This window comes from Cupressus sempervirens, chromosome 2 (genome assembly GCF_028749045.1).
Source record: "Cupressus sempervirens isolate cs-2001-9-10 chromosome 2, ASM2874904v1, whole genome shotgun sequence".
Lineage (NCBI taxonomy): Eukaryota > Viridiplantae > Streptophyta > Pinopsida > Cupressales > Cupressaceae > Cupressus > Cupressus sempervirens.
In genome coordinates this window covers 317,995,199-318,020,658 of record NC_143119.1, presented here as the reverse complement: position 1 = coordinate 318,020,658, position 25,460 = coordinate 317,995,199, and the positions used below count along the sequence as shown (strand labels likewise).

Below are 25,460 nucleotides of genomic sequence, written 5' to 3'. Positions count from 1 at the left end.
AGGGTTCCATTCACATAGCATTTAGAATTGTTCCACTCAATTTCATTTGTATGATTGCTCCAGACCCCATAATGCTATTGATTTGATAAGGGCCAAGCCATCAAACCTTTCATTTTCCTTGTTTTTTTAAACTTAATGACGAATAGGAGTGTCATGTCATTGACTTGTAATTGTTTCGATTTGATATTCTGGGCATGCTATGGTTTCTGCCACCTCCTTCCTGTTAAGAGATGATATTTCGCAAGTTGTTTCACCTCATCCAATTTGTAAACTTGGTAGATGCAAGTTGAGAAGTACTGCAGGAATCTTGATATCCTAATATGTTCTATTTGCATAACAGATCTTAGTTGAAATGGCTCCAATAGTCTTGTTTAGTACTGTACTAGCCCCATTTGCTTGCGGATGGTAGGGTGTAGTGCAGTTGTGAGTAATCATTAAATTGTCCAATAATTCCTTAAATGTTTTATTTACAAGTGCTTGGCTTGATCAGTGGTTATGCTCAGTGGGCAATCAAATCTATTGATTATGTTATGATAAAGGAATTTGGCAACAATGTATGCAGTGCAATCTTTGGTTGGTTCAATTTCAGCCCAATTTGTCAATTAATCAATACTAATGATGATGAATCAAGCCTTGAAAAATTTAGTCAGAGGGTCTAAGCGTCCAATGAAGTAAATGATCCATTTTCCAAATGGAACTTGTGCTAGAATTAGATAAAGGGGCATTTTCTCTTTGGCAGTGTGAGGTCCTGTTTGTTGACAGTTGTTTTTGGTGTGATTCTTAGCATCTTGGTATAAATTAGGCCACCAGAAGCCAGATAATAGGATCTTCCTAGTACTGATGTCTCAGAAGTTATGTCCTCTGAGAATACCTTTGTGTGCTTCTCGTAGAGCTGGCATTGTATTCAAGTTCATATACTACTCTTCGAAGAATTTCATCTCTTCCTTTTTTATTAGTACTTCTATCAATGTGAAAGGATGCGATTTCTGTGGTAATAGTCGTTCTCATATGTCATCATGTCAATAGGTATTCAGTGTTCACTTGTAGAAAGTAATGCCCGTCCAATATCACAATTATTTTAAACAAATGGGTGCCAGATAGGTCCTCCTCAACCTGCTTCAGTTCTGTTGAGAAATGAGGATCACTTGCAAATATAATTGCATTGCCTATAAGATATATGTTTTCCAAATGCATTCATCTCTATTTGTATGAGGAATAAACCAATAAGAGACATGTCCCTTCACGGGACATGTCTATTAATATAATTAATATATTAGATAACTTAATCAAAGTAAAATATATATATATATATAAATTTTCCTCTGATCTCACAAGTTTATCCTACTAAAGCTACCAAAACATCAACGCTAGCTAAGGGAGGATAAACATGAATAAATAACAGTTTTAAGGATATCTCAGAAGATTTTTCGTCATTTGGTATGACATTTAATATCATAAGTATTGGCCTTCAGAATATCAACATATGATAATCACCAAATACTCAAAGTAATGGTCTCCAAAATATCAACACTTGATATTCATCATGTATTCAATAAGGTAATGGTTTGTATAACATCAAAATATGTTATTCACCATTATAATTTCATATTTGAGTATTGATCTACAGAATATCAACGTATGATATTCACCAAATACTCTTTGAGTAGTGGTCTCCAGAATGAGATGCAAGATATTCACCAAGTACTGTGAGTAATGGCCTCCAGAATATCAAATCGTATGATATTCACCACACACTCTATGTAATGGCCTCTAGAACATCAAATTCGCATAACATTCACCATATACTCAAAATGTTTATAAGATATGTGCACATGCATTCTCATAATGCTACCATATAAACATCCAGCATGCAAAGTATAATCTATCATGATCTTCAGAGACATCATAAGATATCCATCATAATAGAAAATTTAAGTTATTGTAAGATCGTTACCTTTCAATAATTTTTATAGTTTCAAGTGATGATCATTTGGAAGTCGTCACTTCCTCATGATGTACACAGGAGGTAGGCCCATAAATAGCCACAAGATATGATCATGAATTACAATCCTCTTGATTGCTACAATTTATTGATCATCGGAGAATCCATCTCAACATGGTTTACTCCCTCCAAATCAATTTGATTTAAATCACCGAAGGTTGACTGAATCATATCCTCTATCTACTCCTCCTTTCAAGGTTGCCTCTAATGAAATGTTAGGTTCCCGTTGAATATCAATCTTCTAAGGTCCTTTACCTTAGAACAAAAGTCGGACTCCCTCTTTTTCCTACAAGAATAATCTCGGAGGAAAAGATCAAGGCAAATAACTCTTATAGCACATGTTGAAAAAATAACAAATAAGAGAGAGAGACTACAATAATACTCAAAAATAATAAATTGTTTTGCATAATTTATATAAAGACTATTTCAATAAAATATAGATAAATATCTCATTTAAATATATGCTTTGAATATATATGCATATATTCAATCCTCAATATATATATATATATATATATATATATCTTTTAAACATATTATTTGATGATAATATCAAAACGAATTTAAATCCCACATATCATTATATTTAAATAACACATTAAACATCATACTTACCTTTCAAGAATTGGGCACCACTTCATAACGTGGCTTGCAAAGTCACCTCCACCACTTTAACACTTAAATGGATCAATAGGGATTGGAAATTGAGAGGTCTATGGTTAATCTATCTTTGTTACCAATGATTAACTAATTGTTCATATTCGGTGCCTTCCTTCATATCGTTCACAATTGTCAAAATAACCCCCTTTGTACTTTTTTTGAACGTATGCCCTTATGTTGCACATTCATTTTTTGTTAACTTTGGTCAATGTAATAACCCCAACAAGTTATAACTTCTTCAAACACCAAAATCTTCTCTAGTTCAATTGTTCGATATTTTGTCAAACACTTTGCAAGCAAGCTCTGATACCAATGTAATATCCTCTTACAATGAACTAATATGCAAGTGCAATTCTTTTGGTATTTTCAATGCAAATACATGGAAACCAGATATGAAATGCAAAACAATTGACATACAATAATGACTACAGTAATGCCAATATTTGATTATGAATTATCACAGCAATATCATATGTTTATGAAGAACAATGATAACTACTAATAGGTACCAGAGGAACCTAATAATAGTGATGCCCAAGAATGGAAATGAATCAAATATAGATACTAAAACGCAGCATCGTGCATGCATACTGTAGTAGCCAAAATCTATTCTCCAATTTAAGCACAAATAGAACTCTTGAATTGAAGCTCTCTTAAATACCAAATTCAATGGATATTTCACCACCTCAAATGGCTGCAACGCTGAAGAGTTGACGTTCTCCAATGGCTGACTGAAATTGGAAACCTTAGTTTCTTCTCACAACTTAATATCAAATGCAATTCACCATAATCGGATACAATAATCAGATGATAAACAATGAAGCTCTCACCACTATTTATACTTTTTCTTCACCTTTCTAGAAGGAAAAAAATATTTAATAATTGCATTCTCTAAAAGTTTCTCCCTTTCCAGCAATTAATGTGCTTTTAGGAAATTAAATTACTAGAAGTTTCCCCCTTCCAATAATTCATGCACTCGCTAGAAGCTTCTCTCTTGCAATACAATAATTAATAAAATATTTAATGATTGCAATTACTAGAAGTTTCCCCCTTCCAATAATTAATGCACTCTCAATTAATTAAATTAATTAAATATAAAGTCACCTTTTTATTTTAATTTATTTAATGACTTTATAAGAAATTAATTTAATCAATTTCTCCTTATTTCTCCACTTAGCCTTCGGAGAATGTCAAGGCTAAAAACTCCACTGAGATCCTAAAAGGATGGGGACATTACAGTCAATCACCTTAGTACATATGTGTTTGCCACTCCACATCACATCCTGTGATGTTATAATTGTTTTCATATTGATGTAAAAACGGCCTGAGCAATAATCTTATATTACCCTTTCCATGAAACATAACTTGTGTCATTTGTGTTGACTATAGTCAACAGTAAGGAGTCCATCGATGGAATTATTACACACGAGACTAGTTATAGCCGATAATAAAAAACCAGCACCAGTCTCACAAATAACAGTTCACGATAATTGATTTTGTTAATAACTAATTAGAATGAACTGTCAGCAATATGGAAAGTATGGTCATGACTCTTACAATGTGTAAGTATGAGCTAGATAATGTACAATGAAAACACAGAGGAATTTGAAAATGGATTACAGAAGAAAAGATAATTGCTTGGCACCCTTTGATAACCAGTATTAGGCACTTGTCATTCACAATAATGGAGACATTGAGACTCATAGCAGTCAATCAGGATACAGATATATATTTAGTGAGAATACTGTGTGTTATTTGGGCATCTGATGTGGGTGTGGGTCAATGCAAAGTTTCAGGAATTTGTTCTCTCAGACCTATATGTCATTTGTATCAATGCTTCTATTAAGAGGCTTGTCATAGGGACTTTCATCAGATCAAAATCATAGCACCATTGCCTTGCAAGATTTAATATTAATCTTCGTAACCAGTTGTGCTATTTCATTTGTATCAGATTGTACATTATATAAATAAAATCAAGTAAGTTTTTATTGCATCCATCTATACTTTGTCTCTGCAATTTCTGTTCTTATAGTATTCAGGTTTTTAAGATCTTCCTTTGGCAGTAAAGCTTTCTTCAAGGGAACCTGCCTCTGATACCATGTTGAGAAATGAGGATCGCTTGCAGATGTAACTGCATTACCTGTAAGGTATATGTTTTCCAAATGCATTCATCTCTATTTGTCTGAGGAATAAACCAATAAGAGACATGTCCCTTCATGGGACATGTCTATTAATATAATTAATATATTAGATAACTTAATCAAAATAACATACATATATATATATATATATATATATATATATATATATATATATATATATATATATATATATATATATATATAATTTTCTCTGATGTCACAGGTTTATCCTACTAAAGCTACCACAACATCAACAAGTTCTTCTATTGTGTCAATGTGACCTTGATTAATTATCCCTAGTTTTACCATGATATTAAAATAAAATTCTTGGAATAGTAAGAAACATCTATACGTTCTTCTTTGAATTACTGACTTATTTCATAAAAACTTCAAAGGATCGTGTTCTCTGTTGATATATTTGTTTAATTTCTGCCCTTCTTGATGAGCTTCTGGAACCATCAAAGGTTGGCATGGTGATCTTTTCCAATTGGTGTTGAATGTCCTTCCTCACTTTATACCCTTTACTCACATGACCTGTTGCTTTTTTCATCTCATAAAAATATCTGAAGTTAGATCTGCCCATACAACAGGACCCAAGGCATAGTATGCATCATGAAATTATGACACTTCTTCCTTTGAATCAGGTTGTTTTTCCTCTATAATTACTGCCGCTTCTTTGTCCATAAATTTAGCCCTTAAAGTCTTGATGTTGGTTCAAGCTTTCTCAGCACCTGAATTGCTCCCTTCTCTTTTTGTATAGGTCTATCAGTACTCAGCTACAGGCCAAATCTCTTAATTGTTGGACCGTTCCCCAAATAGTGTCTCTTGCATTGGTCAACATTTCTTTAGTCTCCTTCAAGAACTCCTGAAGATCTTATTCTTCTACATCCCCCATGGTCTCCTTCTCATGAAGTTGATAGCATTGTACCCCGTCAGACATCAAGAAGTTCACAGGTTGGCATGTCAAAAATGCTCTGATGCCACTGAAATATTCCAGCTTGTAAAACTAGGATTTTTAAACAAAACTCTTCACAGATTAGGCCCAAAAGTGAATAAGAGTTAGTTTTCCTCAAATCAACCTATTACTCATTAAAACAAAAATTTCTCAGAATGTATTCAGATCCTATGTTTCATTAGACTTAGTTTTCCTCAAATCAAAATATTACTCATTAACAAGAGTTTCTCAGAATGTATTCAGATCCTATGTTTCACCAATCCACATCTATTCATTGTTCAGGGCAATACAGCTAAATGCAAATCTTCTCAAACCGTTCATCATCAATTTTCACCAACCAGAATAGCTAATAGCAGGTTCACCTCTTCAAGATGAGTTTCCACCCGAGTTCTGAGGTAGGTCCTGAAAACTGTGTGAGAACTGGAACTCAAACCTGTGCAACTACCCTCAAGATGCCTTTGGCTCTAATTGTGAGGCCTCACCCCAACCCATCATAGCATAGATATTTTACTTGCATTTTGATATTCAGGATTTGGACATTTTGACATTTATTCGAGACTTAGATGGACAGTGGCTTATATTATCTATTGGTTTTGGTATTTACAGTAGTTGATTTCTATCTATGAGATGTATTAAGAACCAAATTTTTGTATGGGATGATCGAACAAATATGGATGCAACTTTACACATGGTAGGATAGAAATTAGATTATGATGTGATGCAAAATGTTAATTCGATCATGTTGACTTAAGCTTAAGGGTGATATGCGGATTTGGATATTTTAATGTTTGAATGTTTTATTTGAAATGATTAAGAAAAGAGATTTAATTGAATTATGTTAATATGGATTACGTAACATTGGAATTTGTATGCATTTATGATATGTATTTTATGTGACATTCTTTTGGACTACTGATGCTCAAGTTTAGTGTGCAGGAAGTAGAACCATGGAAATTTATCGAGGAAACAAGGTCCAAACTCATGTGAACACGGTTTAGCCAAGGCAAATCTTTGGAAGATTCAAAAGCCTCGTTGTGATGTATTTTATTTCATAAATGTAAGCTTGTGTGTGTGTGAAAATTTTAATCTTAAAGATGCATTAGGGACATGTCATGATAATGTGTAATGTGTTTTAATGTGTCGCTTGACACTTGTAGATTGTTGTGTGTTAATGACATGTCACCTAGGGTTTTGGTCATGGTAGCATTTAACCCTTCAACTAACTACATTTTTTAAAGATTTAGTAAACCCACTTGACAAGGAATGGGATGAGTCAATATCAAAGAGAAATTCGAATTCAGACTTGACTAGGGTTTTAAAGGGTCATTAGGTGGTCCCAGAGTGTCCTTTGTGTGAAAATAAGCTACCCATATGTTAGTATAACATGTTAGGGGCCTAAATTTGACCATGTTAATGCTTAGCTAGCCTAGGGGGGCCCTTTACCAATGCATTCTTCCACCAATTCGAAAATTGAGTTGTCAAATGAGTTCTTACCCATGTTTCCACTAAGTCAAAAATAGCAAACTTGGGGGCAGACAAGGTTGTAAGAGGTAGTGGCTTGATGTTTTTGCCAAAATAGATAGTGGGAGAGCCTTTTTAGGGGGACTTCGACAAACTAGTGGGGTGTTCACCCACTCTCTAAGTTTAGAGACAGTTAGGTTTTTGGATGGGAAGCTAAGGAGAAGGGAGCTCTTCATCAACCATCATTGGGAAGCTAAGGAGAAGGGAGCTCTTCATCAACCATCATTGCCTTTAGCTTGGACCAAGGTTGGTGCTCAAACCATGACTATCTTTTGCATTTGCATAATGAAGCAGAAAGCATGTATTATTGTATTGGGCATTATGCATTGTCATTGTGAATCTTTGTATTGTGTTGTTATGGTAAAATTTTGTTTTGTGTTACAAATATTTTCTTGGTTTTCCTTCTTGATCTCTTTGTTTATTTTTTGGATGTTGAATTGTTAATGGATGTGAAGGCTTCACTCAACCTGGGGAGGGAAGAGCAGCCTTGGTGAAGGGTTTAGTTGGGCTCAACATTGTAGTTGAGAGAGGTTACCTCATAGTGAGGAGTAGTTTCTTCTTTCATGGAGTATGGGCTCCATTGAAGCCATATGCCTTTTGTGTTTTGGGAGCAATAAGCGGATTGTGTAAGGAGGAGATTTGTATGATAGCCTTGAAAGGCAAAAATGCAATTTCAGTTTGATATTTGTATTATGGATATGGCATTCTCCTCTTTGAAGAGTCCACCTTCACCCAATGTATTCATGATTCCAATGGTGAATCAATGTGCAAGCCATAAGAGGGATTATTAAGTGTTGTGTTGTGTGATTATATGCATTAGCAGATGTGTGTGTATCCCATTTGGGCTTTGTTTCCTCAGCTGGGTGGCCTCTTGGGAGGCCTAGGATGGGAGGTGAGCCTCCATGGTTCCTAGTTTTATGTTGTTTTTGAAGGTTTTGTGAGCATGGAACCTATGAAGAAGTTAGGATTTGCTCCTTGACATTGTTGAAGAATCAAGTATTGTGAAGAAATCAATCCTTTCCATGTCATCTAGTAATGTGATATGATATCAAGCTTCCATTGTTGTCTTTGAAATGTGAGAGGGATTTACTCCCTATTGTATATTATTGTAAATGTGTAAAGTGAGATTTGATGTTATGTATATAGTTGGCAATGTAAGGGAAGATTGTATCCTTTCCATTGTTGTATAGGGAGGAAAGAAATATTTCCATCTGAAGGAATATCCATTGTTGTGGAGCCCTTGTTGAAGTTCTTGATTTAGACTTTAGTTACTTGTTCTTATGTAGATTCATGTATGCAATCAGTAGTTAAATCTTATGGAATTTTCATGTGAGAGGATCATTGTATTAATCATTCATTGTAGACTTGAGTGAATTTGTTGTAAGGTTCTCTGTTATGTATTTGCTATAATGGAAATAAAAGTACTAGCATTGCAATAGTTCATCTGTATGCATGGGAAATTATTCATTTTGTCTCCAAGCAATTCCATATGTAATTCAAGTCATCTGTAGAAAACTTTAAAGTTAAATATTGTACATTAGAGTGTTAACTTTGAGTTATTCAATGCTATTAAATCGCTAGACTTTATAGATGCAAAGACAACACCAACTTTAACGCCAAAAAAATCCTCTTAGTTTCCCAATAGCAATGGATGAAATTAACTTCAAAATAAGACATAATAAAAAAAAAATCATATGAGAAAGTATGCTGTAGACAAACATTCTCTCCTTTGGAAATTGTATGAGAATGAGAAATAAGTTGATGCCTATTACAGACTAATAAAAAAATCAAACAGAATATACTTGGCCTCTCTTCCTTGGGTAAGCCAATAAAGTAATAATAGTCAAAAAAATATATTAGACCAACATTATCTAGTTGAATGATTGGGCTAATGCATTAGTATCTCGTGACTCCCAAGAAAGAAAAATAATTATTATAAAATAAAAAAAACCTACTTCCTCATACTAGACCTGCTCCACATGTGAAAAAAAGGAAGCAAGGCACATGTTTTAAAAAAATTTTAAAAAAGGATAACATACCTACTTTACCCCTTCTTCCCATGTAACCAATCCCAAGTTCAAGGCGCCATTTTCTAAGGAGCATGTTAAAAAGTTATTAAACCTGGCACCTACCTAAGTGAATAATCACATCCCTATGGATTCCAAGTGGCACTGCCCCCCATGCATAGTACAGGCTGCAGCCCTAGGCCTGGAAAGAAAAGGGCTGTTGGCCACTCCACCCTAGGCACCTAAGGAGGGTCATAATTGATGGGCCCCATGTCACTTCATGCCATGGAAGGAGGGAAGTATTTGCTGGTCACGTAGGTCTGTTTGGGTAGAGAATTCATTGGTAGTGTGAATAGGAATTAAAGTGAATGTATTTTTAGTTAGGTTTGAGGATGAGTAGAAAAGTTTGGGGGTGAGGGGTAGTATTAAAGTATGTGTGTTATGTTGGGGATTGTATGGTTAGTTTAGTATGTAATGTTTTGAGGGGAGGGGTAGTTAGTAGGAATTTAATATTGGTAAAAGTAATGTTAGTGAAAGTTATTTAGTATCAAGTTAGGTAGGCATGAAAAACATTTTATTTAGGATTAGTATAGTTTAATGTAGAGTCTAGTAGGTATTTATTATCAAGCTAATTTAAATTAAATTTTAATAATATGAAATTGTTAATGGGTTGTAGGAGTCTTTAGGATTAAACTTAATAGTTTATAAGTTCAACAATCAAATTTCAGTATGTGGTCAGGTTAATAATATTGGCGTTTGAACATAATAATAAAACAATAATTAGATATAATAATTATAGTGAATAAATAAATTAAATTATATTGGCAAAAGGGGTGGAAAGGGTAGAATAATAGACTAGAATTTTATGTAAAAGAGAGATATCTGGCCTAGTGTTCAACACAATTAGAACCTATGTGTATTCCTCCACGATCCCTAGAACTTTGTTACAGACTTGGTATATCATACAACGTTGGTTCCAAATATGGAAAAAAATATATATATATATATAATAATAAATAAAATATTGTATTATCATCTAGCGGTATATTCTCACTTAGACTATAATTAATGTAACATTGTGAAATCTTATTGACTCCTCTGAATTCTTAGAACTAGAGCTCCGAATGAAAGGAATCTTCCTACATCACCATTAGACTATTTATCCCCAAGTTGCAGGTTATCATTCAAACCATGATACCTAAGGTCGGGTTGAAACATTAACGTTTCCTAGAAGTCGTTAAGGATCTTTCTCTATGTTACTAATCAACTTAAAGGATTACCTTCAACTTAATGATTGATGAATGTATCATCCATATGTACTCAACCTTAACGCAAGAAACATGAGTAGAATTAATTCAAACATTGGATAGTTCGTTAGAGTAATCGTAGCAGACATAGTTTGTGATGTGGTTTCCTATAGTTTACCTTTCAAAAAAAAAATGTTGATTGTGTTTTTGCCTTGTAAAATTTGTGCATGACACTGAGTGAACCTGGTATCACTCTCACACTCCCGCAATACCCTACTCCTTAGTAATGGTGCAATTTAAATCAGGAATAATGCATCTAATATCAAGGGTGTAAAACTATGCAATAATGAACAACAAAATATTTAACAATGATAGGAGCTACAATACCCTATGTTACTGGGTTCGAACCCTACCACCCGGATTCGGGTCCAACTCTAGGTCCGCGACGGGTCTGTATTCATCGCGGATCCACTACAGGTCCCCACAGGATCCATATTTCGGCTTGTGAGTACATTAGGGTTCGCACCAGCGCATACCCAAGCGGACCCACATACCAAAATACGAACCCTGTGGGGACCTACCAAGGACCCAAATGAACCCGAGCGGATCCGCAAAGGTCCCGTAGACCCACAACATGGGACAACATATAATGAAAAAAAAAGACTAAAAATAATTATTTTATTATTATTTTGGTAGCCCTAAAAGGAGCCTAATAAAAAACATTTCACACAGTCAATCTCTCATTTGTTCTCTCATTTTGGTGTGCCCATTTTGCAAGTTTAAAGAGAAGGTTGTAAAGATTGTTTGCAAAGTCTTGAATCCTTCCAATAATCAGTGTTGAGTGTTCCAAGTTTGCATTTGATCCTTCCTTTTGCTTCTTTGATTTTTAGTTTTAAGTTCTTTTACTGCTCTAAATTTTATCAAGTTCTTGTATAAGTTTTAAAATATGTTTTTTTTTTTTTTTTTTGTTATAGATTGTAAGAATGAGTGGTCAAAGCTCATTGGGTGGGGAGGGATTCCATAAATTTAAAATTGATAAAGGTTCTCCTTTGTGGAAGTATACAACAAGAATTCAACAATGTCCTGGGGGGGAATATATGAAAATGCAAGTTTTGCCAAACCCAATAAAGAAGCTCCTATTACCAAGTTAAGCATCATTAATAGGCCCTGGGGGTAAAGGGTTCAATATGTGTGAGGGCTCAGATACAGAGAAGAAGCGATTGTTAGCTGCTCAAATAGCAGCCATGTTAAAAGAACAAGATGTTGATAGGCTAGTGTCAAGGAGGTAACAAGAAAAATCAAAGCAAAAACCACCAACACTACCCTCTCAAACAACCACTAGACATCATCCCTTCTTACCTATCCCTTCTACGAAGAAGAAGACATAGAAATACCCCAAAGCACCACCTACAAGAGAGCCACATTAGATAGGGCATTTCAAATGAATTGAGAGAAATTATTGATGTAAGGTTGGGCATTGCCTCTTTGTGAATGGTCTTCCATTCAATCTAATGAGATCACCTTATTGGACAGAGATGGTGGAAGTCCTAGATATAAAAAGGTGAGAATCACCTTATTGCATAGTGAGAGAAACAATGTAAACATCCTTCTCAAACCAATAAGAGAATCTTGGATCCAAATGGGGGTGACTATTGTGTACGACGGATGGAAAGATTGCAAAAACCGTCCATTAATAAATGAGATTGTTACCTCCCCCAAAGGGGCAATGTTTTTTAACGCAGCTTATTGTGAAGGGAAAGAGTGCATGATTTATTGCCCATATTCTCATTGAATCCAGAGTCTGTAGGAGTTGATAATGTTGCCCAAGTAGTAACGGACAATGCTAAAGTTTGTAGGGCAGTGGGTACTTTGGTAGAAGCACAATATGATCATATCTTTTGGACACCATGCGTTGTCTACTCCTTGAATTTGGTAATGGGAGCAAGTTGGCACCCATATTGAATGGGTCAAAAAAGTATATGAGGGTGAGGAGATCCAAATGTTTGTGACAAACCACCATAAGTCACAAGCAATTTTCAGAACTTCAACCCACTTGGAATTATTAAAGGTAAATTTTAGAATTTAATTTAAGCTTTATTTAGTTTAGTTTATCATTCTGTGTCATACTTTACATAATTGAATAAAATATTTTGTGGTGTTCACATATTTAAAATTTGTTATTAACTTACATTAACATTGTATTAGGTTGTTGAAACTCGATTTGCTTCAAACACAATCATCCTTAGATGACTTGTGAGGGTGAAAGATGCATTGTCCCAGATGGTTATTGGCAACCAATGAGGTGTTTGAAAGGAATCGAATTCAGCAAGGGCCCAAAAGGTGAAGGCAATGATCTTGGAAGACGATTGGTGGGCTAGGGCGGATTATTATTAGAATTCACCGAGCCCATCACGTCTATGCTTCAGTTTTCTGAAACTGATGAGCCTTGTTTAAGAGACATCTATGATGCTATGGACTCCATGCTAGAGAGAGTTAAAACAATAAATCTGCATTTGTATACAATACTCTATCCTTGTTTATTGAGAGATTTTTATTTTTTATTTTAATTAACATTACATCAAGATAACTTACATGAACATCATTTGACATCCCAGGTCATTCATAGGAGAGAAAATGATCCTGAGGACACCTTGTACAAAAAGGTGGAGTCAATTGTTCTTCATCGCTAGAACAAGATGACTAAACCTTTACACCTCCTAGTATATGCACTATCTCCCAAGTATTATAGCGGTCAGAAACCTGCTATTCCTGGTAGAGTGCCACCATGCAGAGATCCTAAGGTTGCTAGTGGTAAAAGACAGCATTGAGTAGGCTCTTTAGCAATCCTGAGGTGGTATCAAATGTTCGGAGAGAGTTTGCACACTTTGTCTCAGGAAAAAATGCAGACCTTAACGCAATCAATGACCAAAGTAGAATGGATGGCATTGGATGGTAGTATCTACATGGTAAAGATTATATGTACCTCCAGCCTCTTGCCATTAAGATCCAATCACCGGTAACTTTTTTAAGTGTCTTTTCCTTTTTTATGGCCACTTAGCTTGTAGAATTAGCACTCTTAAATTTCTATTGTATTATAATTTCTAATGTTTTTTAATTTTGTTGTTTGTCTCTCTATGTTGCAAGCTCTTTTGTTGTTGAGCAGAATTGGAGTACATACTCCTTTATCCACTCAATGAAGCACAACCAGTTGGATTCCAAACAAGCAAAGGACTTGGTATATATTCACAACAACTTGCACAACCTGTCACGCAAGGATTCAAGATACACGTAGGGACTAGAGAAATTGTGGGATTTAGTACCCAAGTTTGGTGACTTTGATATGATCATTCAAGATCTGGCTAGAGCTACCTTACTAGATGTTGAGGATGATAATGATATAGCAGCATCTGGGGCTAGTGGAATTGGTTTGGGTTCCAATGATGAGGATTTGGATATAGTTGCAACCGAGGATGAAGCTATTGATCCCTCTTTTTTTGATGACCCATTTGACCCTCGAAGGGCATTGATACTATGATTGTTGATAAACTATTAAACACTTATCGTTATGATTGTCAATTTCATTCATCATTATGTTTCAAACTTTATTAATTGATGAACTAGACTATGTTTTGAAAATTCATTTTGCAATTTAGTAATTCAATGTATGATTTTCTTTACAATCATGAACATAAATTAATGAGTGTAATGTCCCCATCTTTTTAGCATCCTAGTGGAGTTCTTAGCCTTTACATTCTCCAAAGGCTAAGTGGAGAAATAAGGAGAAATTGATTGAATTGATTTCTTATAAAGTCATTAAATAAATTAAAATTAGAAGGTGACTTTATATTAAATTAATTTAATTTTCTAAAAGCACAACTAATTATTGTAATGGAAAGGGGGGGGGGAAGCTTCTAGAGAGTGCATTTTCTAAAAGTACAACTAATTATTGCCTTGGAAAGGGGGAAGCTTCTACAGAGTGCAATTAAATAATATTTTATTTTCTTCTAACAGGGTGAAGGAAAAGAATAAATAGGGAAGACAATCTCATTTTTTAGCATAAAATGTGTTGCCATCCACTCTTCCAAATAGCTTGTGGAGCCAAGGGTTTCTGCAGTTGTTATATTGATTGTTGGGAACGAACACTCCCATTGATTTGCATAACTGAGGTGGTGAAATATCTTCCAAAGGGTTGAGACTGTTGGAGAAGACAAACCAGTCTTTTCATTGTGCCAAATTTGTGGCCTAGGGCTAGCTTTGTGGAGTAAGGAATAAGTTGGAATTTGCTACAGTGACTTGCTACAGGAAAATTCATATTTTTGGAGCAATTCCAAGTTTTTATCTACTACATTTTGCATTGTTTGAGAGTAGATATTTAGGGCATTAGTAGGGTTTGTAAAATCTATTGTAATCTGATTTATATCAGAGTTTTATATCAGAATTTGTTGCCCTAATGTCTTATTGATGTAGATGCATATTCTCCTATTTGTAATTAGTGTTATTCAAAAACAATTGCATCTTCATTGTTAGATGTTTGGTGTGTTCTTTGGAAGCATATTTATTGAAGTTTGGCATTTAGAAAGCAATCAGAATTTACATATGCAATATATCTCTTGCTTGCAAAGTGTTTGACGAATGTCAAACAACTGAAGTATAAAAGAATTTGGTGTTTGAAGAAGTTATAACCAGTTAGGGTTAATACATTGGTATTAGAGTTAAATCCAACCATCCTAAGGGTTTAGCAATCACATACAGCCACCCGAGGTTGGCTCTAACAAATTTTCCACTCGCAGGCAAGCTTTGTTTGACAGGGAACAAGATTTTGACAAACAGCCAGGCACCATGGGTGACAAGCAAGAGCGTAGCCCAGCAAGAGACAATAGGAATGAGGATCAGGAAACAAGGGAGTTTTTCAAAGCAATCGTTACAGGACAAGAGCAGATGGCTCAAACTTTGCAGGCACTCACCACCATGGTTGAGCGCATAAACACACAAGACAGATGGAATTAAGAACAAGGGGTTAACAGGAGTGCAGTAGGATCACCTAAAGCTCATAGAACTCTTTCCAGAACAACAGAGGAATTATTGGCACTACAAGTACGAGAGAGAATGACTTTTGAGAGGTTTGTGAACCAAAGAAGAAAACACTACCGTGCAGTCAAACAGAATAGGAGACCTCGTGCCAAGGATAATGAATTAAAGTGTGCTACAGGGAAGCTTTCCTTGACTACATTTGATGGGAGTAGCAGAATGACAACGCAAGCTTGGATTCACAAGCTTGATACCTTCTTAGCACTGAGACCTATGATAGAAGATGAGGCGATAAAATATGCCACGCTACATTTAGAGGGAGTTGGACATGATTGGTGGTACCATGGGATGGTTACCCTTTAGCATAACCAAGTAACTTCATATCAGGACTTCGTGGATAGGTTGGTAGAGAGGTTTGATAAGAAGGATCCAAAAGTCTACTTCAGGAAGTTGGCCCAGTTGAAATAGACAAGCGGATTGGAGTATTTCATTAGTGACTTTCAGGGGCTATTTGTTATGGTGCCAGATATATCAAATAGAAAATTGGTTGTTTTGTTCATTGAGGGACTATCCAAACCACTATGGGTTGGGTAAAAGCCTTTGATCCATTCAATTTACAAGAAGCAATTAAGAAGGCTAGAAGTATGGAACAAGCAGCCCCAATAAGTAAATTTCAGTAAAAAGGTGCATCATCTAGCAAAGACAAACCATTCTTCAAGAAACCTGAGAGGAATGAGACAAAGGTTGAAAATAAAGATAAATCATTTGCTCCTTTGGATAGCAAGACATTGAATGATTTAAAGAAGAAAAAACTTTGTTTTTATTGTAAAGGACCCTGTGACATGAACCATGACTGTCCTTTGAGGCCAAAGGGGAAAGCAAACAGGGTTATGTGGGCTTATTATGAGGATTCTGATTCTGAAAATTCAGACCAGCAATCTAAAAATGAGGAATCAATTGAAGAAAAGGAAGACGGATGATATTGGTGATGAGAAGACTAAGGGTAGACTTAAGGAGGCCCATCTCACTAGTGTACGACAAGAGGAATCATTCAGGATGAGAGGGGTATTGGCTGGTCAACGAGTTATTACTTTGCTTGATATAGGTGCTACTCACAATTTTATTAATTCCAGATTGATTGAGAAGCGTGGGATACAGACAGAGCAGTTTGAGGGTCTGAGAGTGGGGGTAGTTGATGGCTACATCTTCAAATGTGACAGGAAGATTACAAGTCTGCCCCTAAGGGTCAACAATTTAGATTTCAAAGCAGATTTTTATGTTGTTAACATGGGTGATACAGATTTGGTCTTGGGTATGACTTGGTTACATGACATAGGGGAGTTCACTCTCAATTTGAGAGATATGGAGATGAAGTTTCAGTCAGAGGGGAACACACATATATTTAAGGCCATTCATGACAGTGGGTTTAGGATGATGTCTTGCAAACGCATGGAGAGTTTATTGAGACATGACCAGGTTGAGTGGGCAACCCGTTGCACTTTAATGCCATCATAGGGGCAACAAAAATTAGAATATCACCTAGACATACAGGAACTAAGAATCAAGCACTACAAGGTTTTCAGTGAAAGACCACCAGGTAGACCTCCAGATAGAGGTATTGAGCATATTATTCAGGATGCTAAACCTATCATAATCACACGTTACAGGTATCCAAAGAGATTGAAGGATGAGATCAAGAAAACCATCAAGGAACTACTTGCTATGGGGCACATTAGACCGAGTAACTTGCCTTTCACTTCTTCTGTGATTTTGGTGAAGAATGATGGAACTCTTAGGATGTGCATAGATTACAGAGTCCTGAACAAGAAGACTATAAAAAATAGGTACCCCATTCCACAGATTGATGAGTTATTAGATGAGCTACATGGAGCATGTTTCTTCTCCAAAATTGATTTGAGATCAGACTATCATCAAATCCGAGTCAGAGAGTAGGATATAGAGAAGACGGCATTTAGATGTCATTGTGGCCATTTTCAATTTGTAGTTATGCCATTTGGGTTAACTAATGCTCCAACTACTTTTCAGTCCACAATGAACAGGGTTTTTCAGCATCAGTTGAGGAAATTTGTGTTTGTCTTCTTTGATGACATCCTGGTGTATAGTAGGACATGGGATGAGCATGTGTAGCACTTAGACACTGTGTTGAGCATTCTAAGCAGGGAGTCATTGTATGCAAAGGAGTCCAAATGTGATTAGGGATTATCAGAGTTATTATATCTGGGTCACATTATCAATGCTCAGGGAGTACGCATGGATCCCGAAAAGATTCGTGCTATTATTGAGTAGCCTACTCCAATGAACTTGACACAGTTGAGAGGATTTTTGGGGTTGTGTGGGTTCTACAGGAGGTTTGTTAGTGGATGTTCCAGGGATGCCGCACCCTTGACGAACTTGATGAGAAAGGGGGGCTTTATTATGGACTCTTGAGGCATAGGAGTGTTTTGATAAATTCAAGGAGTTGATAACTTCTTGTCCAATGCTAGCATTACCAGATTTTAGCAAACTATTTGAGTTGCGCTGTGATGCCACTGGCGAAGGTGTTGGAGTGGTGCTTATGCAGGACAAGCACCCGATTGCTTATGAGAGTAGGAAGCTCAGGGGGCCTGAGAAGAGCTTCAGCATTTATGATAAGGAAATGTTGGCCATAACGCATGCTTTGGCCAACTTCAAGCAGCATTTAGTGAGTAGAAAATTCAGCATAAAAACTGACCACAATAGCCTGAAACATTTCTTGGGGCAGCGAGATCTTAATGACATCCAACAAAAATGGGTAAGTAAATTACAGGCATATGATTTTGATATTACCTATTTCAAAGGGACAGAATGTAGTAGCAAATGCCTTGTCACGAAGACCCCACTTGAGCTTGATGACAAATATATCAGAGGATTGGAGACATTTGATCCTTGCAAAGTATGCAAAGGATACATGGGCATCGGGATTCATTGATGGATTGATCCAAAATAGTGATTTCATCCTTGTGAATGAGATCATCATTTACAAAGGGCGCATTTATCTGGTGCCAAGGTCAAAGCTGAAGAGGACGATGTTGAGAGTTTATCATGACTCACCTATGGCAAGACATCCAGGTTTTTACAAAACCTACTGGCAGATTCATGAGCCTTTTTCATGGAAAGAACTCAAAGATGAGGTGTTGCAATATGTTAGAGAGTGTCCTACTTGCCAGCAAAATAAACAGGAGCACTCTTACCCAGCCGGCTTACTTAAGCCATGTAATATCCTCCCCTGATTTGAACTTTGACTTGTAGAAATTTAACTTAAGGAATATTGTCAAACACTTTGTATGCAAACTCATAAAGCTAATTTCCTCAATAAATTGCTTTCCAATGAATAGATTTACGAACAACTATGAAGTGACATTAAAATGCATAATACACATCATAACATTTTCACAAACACTTGGCACACATTCAACAGTATATGAAAAATTTGGAAACTCTTTCAATCTGCTGATAAAAGGGTGATTTTTAAATGTAGATGTGCACTTACAGCTGCCTTAAAGGCTGCAACAACTATTCAAACTTGTATTCAACAATTATTATGCAAAGTATCAAAATTTGACAGAAGAAACCTGGAATTAGTTGCCGTAGTATTTTGCAAATGTAGTCGGCAACCCTCCAAACTTCTAATCAGCCGGAAAAACAAGTAAACTTGATACCAACACTATTCACGCCGTACTGTAGCAAAATACTGTTCATGCCGACTGTGGCAAAATACTGTTCATACGGTACTATAGCAATAACTAACTTCAGATCTGCACCTCAAACCCTTGTAAATTTCTTTATGCGAACGCCCCAAATGAAACCCAGTGTGTTTCCTGAAGTGAAAACACCCTTGATCCTCCTGACTGTGTCTTCCAACAGCGAAGAGAATGCTAGCAAAGAGGGATTCCGTCCTCCAAGCCCGATAATCAGATATCCAGCAACATAACATTAATCTTCATCCAAGCATACAAAAAAAAAAAACTCTTCCATTTCTTTTATAGTGTTCTCACAAGAGCTCAATCCTTCGTTTTCTCAATTTGGGATAAAACATAACTCCCTTTATGTACCTTATGTCTCCAATGTGTTATAAAAATAAAGGGAACTCTTTTAATTTAAATATTTCCCACAAACTATAGTCTATGCATTAATAAAGTTAAATATTTAAATTTAACTTTATAAAATGGCTTTATCAATGCATAACAAATCTTATCAATGATAAATAAGTCTTCCTGTCGATTTTAAACAATTACCATCGACATACCACTGTAACTGAATGTCCGGCCATGTCCAAGATGACTTACTATAAATAGTAAGTATGCCCAAAGTTGCCTCAGAACCCCTCAGAAAGACCTGCAACTGAAACTGTCTAGGCCAAATGGCCTCTAAGCCCCTTTAATGTCCTAGTTAGCCTACAGGACTATGGGGAAATAGGCTAACGACAACATCATGCTATGAATGCTAGAAAGGGGACATTACAAGCCACTTCTGATTCCTGACAGGAAGTGGGAGTGTTTATCCATGGACTTCATCATAGGACTGTCAAGAGCCTAGGGTACAGACTGTATATATGTTGTTGTTGATCAGCTTACAAAGTTTGCCCACTTCTTCCCAATCAACACTACATACACTGCTACACAGGTGGCCGATTTATTCTTCAAAGAGGTATTTAGGTTGCACGGTTTACCTCGGAGCATTGTCAACAACAGGTATAGCAAGTTTATGAGTCAATTCTGGCAAGAGTTGTTCAGATTTTGCGAGACAGAGCTCACTCCGAGTACTAGCTACCACCCCCAAACAGATGGTCAGACAAAGATAGTGAACAAATGGGTGGAGGGATACCTCAAGAATTACATAGCAGGGCAACAAAAGGCTTGGGTTAAGTGGATATATCTATGTGAATATTGTTATAATTCCACTTATCACATGTCTATCCAAATGTCACCATTCATGGCATTATATGGATATGAGGCACCAAGTTTCATGGATTTGTTGTTATCAGATAGTACAGTGCCCAGTGCTGCAGACTTATTACAGGAGAGTCAAGACATTGTGAAGGCTCTTAAGGATAATATCACCAAGGCACAAAATCAACCACAAGGCACAGAATCAACAGAAGCAATATGCTGATCAGAAGAGGACTAAGCGGACTTTTGAGGTAGGTGATATAGTAGAGTGGTGCCGAAAAACTTAAGCCACATTATTATGGGTCTTTTAGGGTGATTAGGAGAGTTGGAGAGGTGGCTTACGAGTTAGATTTACCGGCAGAGAGTAAAGTCCATAATATTTTTCATGTGTCGCGTCTCAAAAAGGCATTAGGACACCAGATTGTTCCTTCTACAGTGCTTCCACCCTTGGATGATGAGGGGAAATTGGTTTAGTACCAGAGGCTATCATTGAGTTCAGGAAGAGGAATTTGAGGAGACGTACCATCAGGGAGTACTTGATGTGGAAGGACCTGCCAATAGAGGATGCCACTTGGGAAAATGAAGAAATTTTGCAGCATCCAGAGTTGAGATTGCTTGGGGACAAGCAATTTCAAGAGGGGTGGACTATAATGTCCCCATTTAGCATCCCAGTGGAGTTCTTAGCCTTTACGTTCTCCAAAGGCTAAGTGGAGAAATAAGGAGAAATTGATTAAATTGATTTCTTATAAAGTCATTAAATAAATTTAAATTAAAAGGTGACTTTATATTAAATTAATTTAATTTTCTAGAAGCACAACTAATTATTGTATTGGAAGGGGAGGGGGGGGAGCTTCTAAAGAGTGCATTTTCTAAAAGTATAACTAATTATTGCCTTGGAAAGGGGAGAGCTTCTAGAGAGTGCAATTAAATAATATTTTATTTCCTTCTAGAAGGTTGAAGGAAAAGAATAAATAGGGAAGGCAGCCTCATTGTTGAGCATCAAATGTGTTGGCATCTACTCTTCCAGATAGCTTGCAGAGCCAAGGGTTTCTGCAATTGTTATATTGATTGTTGGGAACGAACACTTCCATTGATTTGCATAACTAAGGTGGTGAAATATCTTCCGAAAAGTTGCAACTGTTGGAGAAGACAAACCAGTCTTTTCATTGTGCCAAATTTGTGGCCTAGGGCCAGCTTTGTGGAGTAAGGAAAAAGTTGGAATTTGCTACAATGATTTGCTACAAGAAAATTCATGTTTTTCGAGCAATTCCAGGTTTTTATCTACTACATTTTGCATTGTTTGAAAGTATATATTTAAGGCATTAGTAGGGTTTGTAAAATCTATTGTAATTTGATTTTTTGATTTATAGCAGAGTTTTATATCAGAATTTGTTGCCCTAATGTCTTATTGATGTAGATGCATATTTTCCTATTTGTAATCAATGTTATTCAAAAACAATTGCATCTTTACTGTTAGTTGTTAGGTGTGTTCTTTGGAAGCATATTTATTGAAGTTTGGCATTTAGAAAGCAATCAGGATTTACATATGCAATATATCTCTTGCTTGCAAAGTGTTTGACGAAATGTCAAACAACTTAAGTATAAAAGAATTTGGTGTTTGGAGAAGTTATAACCGGTTGGAGTTATTACAATGAGCGAATATTTAATGTTTATCTTTGGCATTTGGCATTGACCAATGATGAAGCAACATATATTCATGCTATGAAATGACTTAGTTTTGCAATTATGCATGTTTCTCTTATATTTTTGTGTGTATAAACACACACACACAAGAACCCACCCACGAACCCAAATGGGGGAAAAAAATTGCTTCAATCCATGAACCTGAAGCTGAATCAGCCCCCGATCCTAAATCGGCAATTTACACTACATCTACTGCATGTCTGATCTCCAAGTTTGCATATGAATATCTGAAGCATTTCTTTAATGCCAAAACACTCAAAAGTTCTTCAATACCTTCTTAAGCTACCTCAACCTACATTGATACCATGCAAATTAGGCCAATTAAGAGTTAACCACCAAGACAATAGGTCAGCCTTAGAGTCCACTTATTATTAATATTTATTTATTAAAAAAAATAACACTAAGTCGGCCCAAAATGTAATTGCAAAATATTTAGTAATTTTATTTATTAAGATTTTAACTATATAATTATTGGGGCCAACAGCTAGAAATCAAGATTATTACAATATAGGAGGTAATGGATAGTTTATTATCATTGTATTGTGTATTCTATTTTTATTGAAGACTACTAGAGGTAGTCCCCACAAAGCAGCTACTTTTGAAGATTGCCCCCTTAAAGTGACTTACTGGTATCAATTATTTGCAACATATTTCGTTTCATATTCTTCTTTTGTGCGGACTAATCAATTAAAAATGGTACCAAACCTTATCTTATATAAATTATTTCACTACAAGTATTATCAGAGCTGATCTTGTGCAAGTCATAACTTATTTTATTGCACATATGTTCAAAACGAGAAAGATATAGTCTTGTAAAAACTTAATGGAATACTTGCATAAAAGTAGCCTCCTACATCAAATTGGTCCCCCAATTGATGAAGACCTAATAAACTATATTACCATTTTTTATTTAAAGTGGAGAAAGGATGCAAATTGCTGATAAACAATCATAAGTTCACTGATGGAACAAATAACATTGTTAGCACAGCTGCCAGACAGCAGTATAGTTTTCTGAAGAAACCTTGAACAAGTGGAAGGAACCAATGGGAAAATAAAAAAGGATGATATGCAAAGATTTTGAAATGCCTCTATGTGCAAGTATGAGGTGCATCAGGCTCGTTAGTCGCACTCCATGAAGATGCAGAATAAGATAAGGAAGCGGTTTCGCCATGCCTCCATATGTAAGTATGTATTACAAGATGAGCACAAGTGGCACTCAAAGAAGTTTCAGACTTAGATGCATTAAAAGCTTTAACTGATTTCAATAATGAAACATATGGCTTCCATTTTCAATTTTACACCGGTAATGCTAAGTGCCCAAAAACTACAAAAACATAGTTATGATATAGGAGCAATAGGCTTTCATATTCCATTTCCGTACGTAAAAGAAAATTCCTTAAAAAACTGTGTAATAATATCGAATCATCTTTTTAAATCATGCTCCATGATACATTACGGGGATAACATACGCAGCAAATCGGCCACAAACGACTTAAGTAGAGCAGTGAAACTTTTATAGTACAACTAATAACGACACCTGAAGGAAGCCTACTTTTTGAAAAAAGCTTTAACCCAACAAGGAAAAAGGCTATAAATGAAAAGCACGAAAAAAACATCGTTCCCTAAATCAAAAACCAGAAAACCCTAACATTGTCAGTGATGGCATCTGTTTCAGATGATATGGACAGTTCCAAAAGAAAATTAGGAGCACTAGAGATTTCTATACTTGCATTATGAAACAAGGAGCTACCTGGTTGGCCTGTGAGCGATGATTACGGAAGAATCCGAAATAGGCATTTTGGAGGTGCGTGCGTTGCCAAGATCGACTTGTTCATATTTCTCACGCGCCAATTCAAGGAAGCTTTCGCTCAGACTAGCCGCCTTTTTTGGCATAGCTCGGTTATTTCCGAAGCATCGAATGCGAAGGATCGTATTATGAATTTATGACTACATCCGGCTTTCGGTGAAATATTAAGAAATTACTTTTAAGCCCAACATCAGAGCGAGTCGCAAAGCATCGTAGTCCTTGCCATATGTGTCGTAGTTATAGTGTTGTAGAGTGTGGCAATAAGGTCGTTTGGTTGGTGGAATACGATCACAATAGGAATAGAAAATTAGAATTCATTTTTAATTCTCTATCTGGTGCGCCAAATCAGAATTGGGAATAGGAATACGTATTTACATTTTGCCTCAAAATGAACATTTGTCCATTCTCCAAAATACTTGTAATTGGAATTGTTATTCTCATTCCCATTTGGAATTTTTCTTATTTGAAAATGTTTTCAAATCCGCTTCATTATAACTACCTATAGGAGCTCCCCAAAATGAAAAATCATGGCCATTTTCAAACTAATGATAATGAAAAAATATATATTTTCCTCGGATTCTACTCACGGAAGACCAGTGCACAGTGGCCAACGAATTGCTCAGTAGCGTGATTCGATCGCTCAATGTGGGGATTTGGATTCACCTGCTTTACTATTTTTTGCTTCAGATTCTTTTTGCAAACACCATGAATTTGTTAAAAATAAGCGTGTGAAAAGATAAAACCCTCTATAAATTATGTAATTTCTTTTTCATTCATAAAATATAATGGTGTTCGAATCTTCAATCTTCAATTCAAGTTTATGCAACCAGACAAGAGATAAATGGGATTGGATTGTAATTTCCTATTCTCATTCCCCATTTCCATTCTCATTCAAATTTTCTCTTCTAATTTCCAATTCCTATGCCTGCAACCAAACGGACTCTAAAGGGTTGAGATGGAGGAATAAACTTTCTAATTTGAAGGAATGCAAAATGTATTAGAACAATATTTTTTATATCTTTTGATCTTTTAGAGGTTGAACCATCTTTAAACTGTATTAAATTTAATTGTAATTGTATATAGAACTTAAGAATTAAAGACAGTGAAGAAACATAAACGGTTACATTGTGCATTAATGTTTGTAGTTGAATATGAGTAGATAAGTTATAGCTCATACCAAGTGCAAAATTACTTCTTTTATCATTAGAATTTTAATAGCAATGCCTTCACCAAAAAAGTTACAACAAGCTCTAAATTGGAAAACTCAAAAGTGTAAAAGAATTTTAGAACAAAATGGAATTCTTTTACTTCAAGAGTTTTGAGACTAGAAAGCATCTTCATAAGCCTTCAAAAAATGTTGTTCAATTTCACTAAAAAAATCACGCATACATTACAAGGCAACACATTTCTTGCATTATTGGTTTTTTCATGAGAAGTCTTGAAATAATAAATAAAATTTCT

General features: G+C 35.7%; 1 long non-coding RNA gene across 1 annotated transcript in view; it reads right to left on the bottom strand.

Annotated features, from left to right (window-relative positions):
- The window catches only part of LOC149572381 (uncharacterized), a 79,039-nt gene extending 54,807 nt beyond the window's left edge, over nt 1-24,232 (bottom strand). The window contains exon 1 of the long non-coding RNA XR_016359913.1: nt 23,943-24,232. This is a non-coding gene — a long non-coding RNA (uncharacterized LOC149572381). The remainder of the gene's footprint in view (nt 1-23,942) is intronic.
- Between the last annotated feature and the right edge of the window lie 1,228 nt (nt 24,233-25,460).